Source organism: Marmota marmota, unplaced genomic scaffold, assembly GCF_001458135.2.
Source record: "Marmota marmota marmota unplaced genomic scaffold, marMar, whole genome shotgun sequence".
NCBI classification, from domain to species: Eukaryota; Metazoa; Chordata; class Mammalia; order Rodentia; family Sciuridae; genus Marmota; species Marmota marmota.
The window spans coordinates 22024907-22031519 of record NW_026000019.1 but is presented as its reverse complement, the minus strand read 5'-3'; the positions used below and the strand labels follow the sequence as shown (position 1 = coordinate 22031519).

At 52.0% G+C, this 6613-nt stretch overlaps 1 long non-coding RNA gene across 1 annotated transcript; it reads right to left on the bottom strand.

The window, feature by feature from the left end:
* Nucleotides 1-360: 360 nt before the first annotated feature.
* LOC125618676 lies at nt 361-5261 on the bottom strand. Its single transcript, XR_007350049.1, has 2 exons — nt 2374-5261; nt 361-2037 (listed from the first exon to the last, which is right to left on the bottom strand). It is a non-coding gene; the product is annotated as an uncharacterized LOC125618676 (long non-coding RNA).
* Nucleotides 5262-6613: the final 1352 nt, after the last annotated feature.

Below are 6613 nucleotides of genomic sequence, written 5' to 3'. Positions count from 1 at the left end.
AATGGATAAAGCCAGTGAGGTACATAATAAGGAAAAGTCATTGAGCCTTGAAAAGAATGAAACCCTGTCATTTGTGGAAACACAGATGGAACTGGAGGACCTCGTGTTAAGGGAGTAAGCCGGGCACTGACAGACATCTCTTGCCCTCACTCATTTGCGGAAGTTAAAAGACGGTAGAGAGAAGAGTGGTCACTAGGATCTGGGAAGTGTCGGGGAGGGACTGCAGAGGTCCGACAATAGGCCCCAACACCTGTTCGAGAGAAAATAGCAGTTCTGGTGCTCCAGGGCACAGGAGGGTGACAAGTTAGCATGTGTTTCAAAAGTTTCCCAGTAAGTAGAAACGGTGGGTGTTCACAGAGATAGAAGAGATAATTATCTTGATTTAATCATTTTACATCAGATACATATATCAAGTTTTCATACTGTACTCCATAAATGTACAAATATGTATCAAGAACAACATTTAAAAGGGTGAAAAAGAAAAGGCAGAATTTCAAAGGAAGTCCCTGGTTCCCCAGTGTGTACCTAATGAAAGCCCGGCTCTAAACCAGCCTTGTCTCTGAGTGCCCTGCGTCTTCCCCTGGCAGGCAACTGTAGGGATTGAAATAACTCAGCAACACGGAAATGGTAAATTGGTTTTGTGCAGGTTACATGAGATTTGCAAGTGCCGACAAAGGCTGAATTTTAAATTTATGAATACTGTTCAAATTAAACTCTCTTTGGTGATTTTAGCGTCATCTGGATCTCTAGTGGATCTCTCCCATCCCTGTGACATACCCGGGGAACCATCCCATCCCTGTGACATACCCGTGGAACTATCCCGTCCCTGTGATGCACCTGTTGAACTGTCCCGTCCCTGTGAGACACCGGGTTCCCTGAAGTGTGCCTGTGAATGAGGCACAGCGAGGAGCCCTTATTATCAAGCTATTTCCCAAAGCCCCAAAGGTGGCAATAGGACCATCATGTTCTCCTCTTAGAGACAAGGGGAGAAAACTTACTTATGCAGACATTTTGAGTAGCACCTAAATGCTTGTAGGAGTCCAACCACCTGGCCCGACCACCACCAGGCCCACCTGACTGAAGTGTCTCTGCCATACTGCATCTCCCCGAGAGCCTGCCTGGTGGCTGCCATCAGCACAGGTCCCCTCTGAACACACTCCTCAGGGGTGGCCGCGCCCAACAGGGGCAGCTGGTTCCCATTGGCAGCCTCTGTTCCCTGTCATTTTCTGCATGCAACAGAGGAAATCTTAACTCCTCATATTATTGCCAAGCTCCAGACGATGCATTGACCCAAGCATCCATTCAACAAGTCGGTCGGTAATTACCATCAAAGTCACACAGGCCATGCAGTGTGATAAGGATGCAAAACTTGCTTAAGACACTTTGAAAATACACAGTGGCAGTGGCAAACGTTGTTGTGAGTGCAATTAATGCCACCAAGTTGTGTGTTTTTAAAATGCAAAAGGTCAAGTCATGTGTATCTTTCCACGATCAGGAGAATGCTTCACACACAAAAGCAGTGAGACTCCCGGTCGTCATTGTGCCTAGAGTCAAGTGGAAGAGACACGTGCCATGTGTTGTTAGAAGAAAGGGGTGTAGGGGCTGTGGTGGGTGCAAAGCAGGAAGCCATGGACTAAATGCAATGCTTTGTTTTGTAGTTGGTGGTGTCTGTGGGGAAGGTCCCTAGAGGGGGGCTTCAGCATTGAGCGATCTTCTCCAGGGGCCGGAGGCCCTGGCGTCCCCGGCGTCCCCGAACACTGCTTGTGGGGATACAGTCAGTGATACTGAATAATGTGGAGACCTGGCATGGTGAGGTCCTGAACCCAGCACTTCTCATAACATCAGTACGTCTTGCTCAGGGGCCAGACCTGGGCGAGACAACAGCGGCATCCGGGGCCCAGAACTCATGGAGCGCTCCTTGAAGGTGGTGCCCTTCAGTGCGCACCTGGCATCCTGTGCTCAGAATCCCGCAGCTCCTGTGGACGTGCCTGCTTCTCCAAACAGACTACAGACAGTATCTCGTGTGTCGCTGTGTTTCTGGGGCCAGAACAGAGATGGCACATAGAAAGCTCTTAGCAAGTGGCAGTATGTTGAAGACCACAGTCCCCCCCAGCGCTGGACTAAGGCCACTGTCCCCAACAACGCTGGGAACCTGCTTTGCCAATGTCTTCTTGGATCTCATCTCTGTCTTGCCATGTTGTCTGCTCAGAGGTCATGTCCCTGCAGGCGTCCCCAAGGACCCTGTCTCACAGCCTCTGTGCCCTTCCCATCCTCCGCTTTCCCCATTTTTCCTCCCTGTAACTGACTTGAAGGGGAATTTGTTCTGCCCTCAGAGCCGCGAGTCATCCCTGGCGTCCCGTCACGGCTCCTCACCTGGACACTGTATTCTTCGTCTCTAGAGGTCCACTTGGCTCCTTTCCCGTGTCTTCTATCTCCTCCTCCTGTGTTTGCCTTTACTTTGCCTCCTGGAGCAGACGGGACGCACCGGCAGGAGCTGCCTCGGTGTCCTTGTCCACTGATTTCCCCTCTCGGTGTCTCTGCACCTCTTTCGAGGTCCTGTTTCTGCTGCTCTTGGGTCTCATCTTCCTCTGGCTGGAGGTGACACCCACCCCCACCGTGTCCTTCATAGACTTTCTTGAACCCTGGCCCATTAACATCCACCTGCTGTCTCCTGGCGGGAGAAGCCCCCTCGTCCCACCAAGTAGGTGCCCTCTCCTGGACGGGAGGGGGACTGGGACTGGCTGTGCTCCTCGGGTCTCTGGTCTTCGTGCACCTGGACTTTTCTTCTGGTAAGTGGGGCGTGTACTTCCAGGCTCTCTCCTCTCCCCTTGGATGTGCCAGTCTGGCTCCTCTCAGGACTCCTAGCATTTGACTTGCAGTTCCCTCTCCCTCGTGCCACTGCCTGTCCTATTGCTCCTCTGACCGCCCTTGCTGGTGACCCTGCCTCATGTTCTCAGTGGTCCTCGGGGAGCCCTGGGCCCACTTCCTCTCCCCGCAGCCCCAGTCCCACACAGCCAGTGCTGCTGCGCCCAGGACTCCCTGGACTCACGTGCACTCCACCCCGGGGCTTTCTGCACAGTACTTTTACACATTCCTCCACTTTCCTTAAAGCCTAAATTGATCCCATTCCCTGCACTTCCAGAAAATCATCTTTCATTCCTATTATGTTCATGCAGGAAGTTAAAACCCAGATGTGAGTCCCTCCACCCACTTGTCTCCAGATTTCATTTCTGCGCACCTACTAATGTTTCTTTCCCACCCTTCTGTCCTCGGGGAATGTGACCGCTCAGGTGGTTTCTTCCATCTGTGCACAGGAGCGAGTCCCCACGTGTCCTCCTGGGTTGCTCCCGTAGCCAGCCGGTGGATATTCAATTCCTCCCGTCGACATGTGCTCCTTTCTTGTGTACCAATAACAGCTGGCACCAGCTGGGCCTCACATGCGCCTGATACTTTATGAGGTGTCTTCTGTTCTCTAATGTCCTAGAAATGAGAGCCTCGAGAGGTGACTGAGAAGCTTCCGACTCCAGCTCGTTGGGCCAATCTTACCATCAAGTACTAGTAGAACATAGTACTTTAAAAACAAGTCCTATGTTCTTAAAGGTTTAGAGAACTATAGAGCTCACAAGGTCTTGCCAAGGGAGCCCTGAGATGCAACTTAATATTCCAAGTCCCTTTGCCTGATGGCATCTGCTGATTCTAAAGCAACAGCGGAGAGACTAAGGAGCAGCCCGCTCAGAGCCCACCTGGAAGGAGGGTGCTGGGAAACACACTGCAGAGTGCTGCTGGATCCCGGCAGTGCCAGACCCCGACCTGGCTCACAGCCATCCCAGGTCCCTCCGCTCAGGACTGAATTCAGGGGTCTCCTTCTTTAACTGCTTGCCAGAAGGACATGGGGATCCGCGCTGGGGAGACAGACCAGCAGCTGAAGCCTGCCCCTGGCCGCTGCTCTCCTGGCCAGCCACCTGTTGACTCCCCACATCTCATCACCTGGACTCATGGGCAGCCTGGCTGACCTCCAAACCTTGTGTTGCAGTCTCTGTCCACTCGACACTGAAACCAGGGAGGACTTTCTAAAACACAAATACTGCCTCACTCCCCTTCTCAAGTGCTTTCCTGAAGTTAGTTTCCTACGTGGTAGAACTTCAGAGAACAGAGCCCCCGGCTTTTTGAAGAGTTGCAACCTGTGGTCAGACGCTGCCCATCTCTCTACCTTTCTCTCCCTCTGGTTCTCTGCTCTGGTTTGGAGGTGTCCTCTAAGGCCATGTGTGCAGGCTTGGTCCCCAGCCAGAGGTGTTGAGCAGGGGGGTGGGGGTTAGTGCCCCTGGAGGGGAATATTTCCCTTTTTGCTTCCCAGCCTCCAAGAGGGGGACAGACCTCCCCACCACACGTGCCACCATGACATCCTGTGCTGCAAAGTGACTCCTGACAGAAACCTCTGAAACCTTGAGCCCAATAGGCCTTTCCTCCTGCTAAGCTATTTCAGGTATTTCGACCCAGTGAGGACACTGACTCCCACTCACGCTCCTGAGAACATAGCGAGCCTGGGAGGACCCGGCTCTGTCCAGCCTCCGGAGGGTCCCCCTGCTCTTCTCAGGGAGCATCCCCCCATCTCCACAGAGCTCCCTCCCTTTGTTGAGTGAGTAAATGAAGAATCCCTCTTGGCAGCTCTGTTGAAGTTCTCAAACTTTTCTCAAACCCCGTACCCACCACTTCTGTGACACTCCGTCCACACCCACCCATCAGACAATGAAGGCCTCCGTCCCCGGTCCCATGAACGCTCCCACTGCTTTCCTATGCCCTCTTTCTAGTCTTAAACCAAAACCAAGCGTCTCTTGACCCCAGGTCCCTATGCCCTCCCAGGATTCTCCTTCCCCCGTGGACTGGAACCACCTCCCGTCTTCACGCAGCCACGTGCCTCACACCCTGGGGTCCTCAGCGCCTCGCAGGCAAGCTCCCTCCCCTCCCCTGGGTCCACCAAGTATCTGCGAGAGCTCAGCGGGTTTTGCAGAGTTCAGCACACGATCTGGGCTCCTTGTCTGCTGCTTCGGCCCGGCCCTGCTGCCTCCTGCCTGAACCCTGCCTTCCCTTGGATCTGGGAGCAGCAGCTTTTCATGCTTCTCCTTCCTTCTTCTCCAGTCTGGTTTGGGCCTGTTTTCCCTCACGTTGACCATCGCCTCTGGGTTGAAATCTGAGCCAGACATTCTGGAGCGTTTCTCTGCAGGTGACCCACAGATTTCAACTTCCATACCCCAAACCTGAATTTATAGCTTTGCCCTTGAAACTTATCTTCAAACATCCTCAGTTGCTCAAAATGGAGGTTTACGTTATCGGCTGCTGTGATGAGCCACCCAGATCCTCCCTGTGTTGGCAAGGGGGACTTCCCCACCTGAGGTACTGTTGGTGACAGCCCTGTGCCCTCAGCCTCTGCAGAGCAGCCCAGTGGGTGGCAGTTGCCCGCCAGAGCCGCGCAGCTTTCCCAGGGCAGCCTTCACCCGGTGAATGGAGATGACCCAGAGCCCAGCCCTGGCCTCTCCCCAGATCCATGCTGCTCTGAGGGCCACCTGGTCTCAGCCACTGGGGCTGCACCAGAGCCCCACTTCTGCCAGATTTGGTCCCCTCCCTTCCCTTCCCTTCCTTCTGCTCCTCTTCCTTCCCACAAGTCCCCATGCCAGCAGTGAGCTCACCAGCCTCAGGCACAATGTATGTACGCCTGAGAGTCTGTTTCCTAAGAAGCCCAATCTGCGACAGTCACGCAGGCATCCTGCAGACTCCATGCTGCGCTCGCTCACAGAGCCCGGCTGAGGGTCCCTGCTGTGGCTTCCCCTGCACACTGCGCCACCTTCTCAGTGCCATCCTCTGTCCTTCATGGTCACCTTCCCAAGACACGTTTCCTAACCCTCATGATTCCCATGCTGCTGATTTGTTCCTTAGCAACAATCATGCTCAGAATCACATCTTGAGCATCATGAGCAACACACTGACTGCTGTGAATTACGAGCCTCAACTTATTTCCAGTTTCTCAAAAAACAAGATCATGTTTATTTGACTTCATAGAACCAGTGGCCTTATGAGGGCATGGTATGTGGCTTGAAATAGAATAAGATGCATGACTGAATTAATAAAATGAATGAACAAACAGAAGGAGTGTGCATACATACCTGACATCACATGCACCTTTATGGATCTAATCTGAAAGTTAACAGTTACACATCAAGTATGCTGAGTAAGATGTTTAAGAAAGAAGAAGATTTCAGGCAACCTGTAAACTCTTAATTGAGAAGTGACAATGTCGCATTGGATTCAGTTTGGTCATGTTCAAAAACAGATAAGCTATTTTTGAGTCAGATTGTTTTGGTCACCTCATTTGATAGCTATTTGATGACAATTTCAATTTAAGGGCAATATTCAGCCAGCAGCTAATTCAGGGACTTAATGCAGTAAAGTCAAAGTCTGAACACTGTATTCATTCCTTTGAGTTCAATGGAGTACAGTTTAATGAAATTCCACCCACAAAAATGATGTCAACTCCAAGGAGAGAAGAAAGATAATCTATATGCCAGTTTGTTTTTAGTTGAACGAAGAGAGAGAGAGAGAGAGAGAGAGAGAGAGAGAG